Genomic DNA, 1,217 nt, shown 5'->3' on the forward strand with positions numbered 1-1,217 from the left:
TATGCCGAGATGTTTTATGAGCTGGAAGGAATCTTTGGAGATTTCCGTGACCCTAGTCTAATTCCAATCCCTTGTTTTACAGAGTAGGAAACTGAGGTTCAGAGAGTTAAAGTGACAGTCCCAACATGGATTCTAAAGATTGTCAATGGAATCATTGTAATAATGATATTCAACATAACATGACCTGTATTTCTCACCCAAAGCCAGGGTATAAAGCATAACTAGTCTAGGTGAGCATGATAACCCATTCTTATTTGGTAGAGACGGAGTTAAGAGTAGGTATGTAACCCAGTATCTACTGAAAAATAATACTGATGAGGTGTTATGTCACCAAAAAGGATTTATTCAGGGAGAAAAGAAAGGTTTGCAACCCAGTGCATGCAAACATGGCAAGCCAGTGCACACACTGCTCTGCATGCCAAGATGGAGGGGTATTTATAGAAGTGAAAAAGGAAGTTAAGGGGAGGGGTAGTAAAACCATAGAGCTTTATTGTAAACATAGAATTCTTCCTGTAGAGTTTTCACATTATAGAGTTTAAGAATGACTCCCATAAGCTCTAGCTTCTCCCATAGACTATGTTCATTTAAAATTTCAGTCAATCTTTATTACCAGTATCAATCAAACAGATATAAGAGAAATTTTATTGTGGGGGATGATTTCTGGAAGAGATTTAGATTCCTAATAAAAAGAGAAACAGTGAAGAAGACTACATCTTCTTTGGACTGTGAATGCGGTAGTTTGAGGATACACTTTCTGGAGCTGCAATAGCCATATTGAAACCTTGCTATGACAAGCATTAGAATGACATTAATCCATGGAAGATGGCAGAGAGAAAACGTGCAAAGAGTAGTGGTCACTGATAGTATTGTGGAACTGCTGCACCCATGTAGAGATAATTTTCCTTAGACTTCTTATTATCTGAGATAATTAAATGTCTTTAACATTGAAATATTGATAATTTGATAGTCAAATATCATGTGACTTACAGTCAAATACATTCCTGTCTTCTACAGGGCCAAAAAATCAAGTCCGTGATAATTTACTACATTTCTGCCAGACTATGTTTCCCTAGAAAGCAGGGACTATGGCTTGAATTTCTCTGAAACCACAGAAGCCAGCACAGTCTAGAAAAATAGTAGACCTCAGAACATTGGTTGTTGTGAGATTATAAATGGCATAGCCATTTTGGAAAATAGTTTGGAAGTATTTTTTTAAG

This window comes from Pteropus vampyrus, unplaced genomic scaffold (genome assembly GCF_000151845.1).
Source record: "Pteropus vampyrus isolate Shadow unplaced genomic scaffold, Pvam_2.0 Scaffold39, whole genome shotgun sequence".
NCBI classification, from domain to species: Eukaryota; Metazoa; Chordata; class Mammalia; order Chiroptera; family Pteropodidae; genus Pteropus; species Pteropus vampyrus.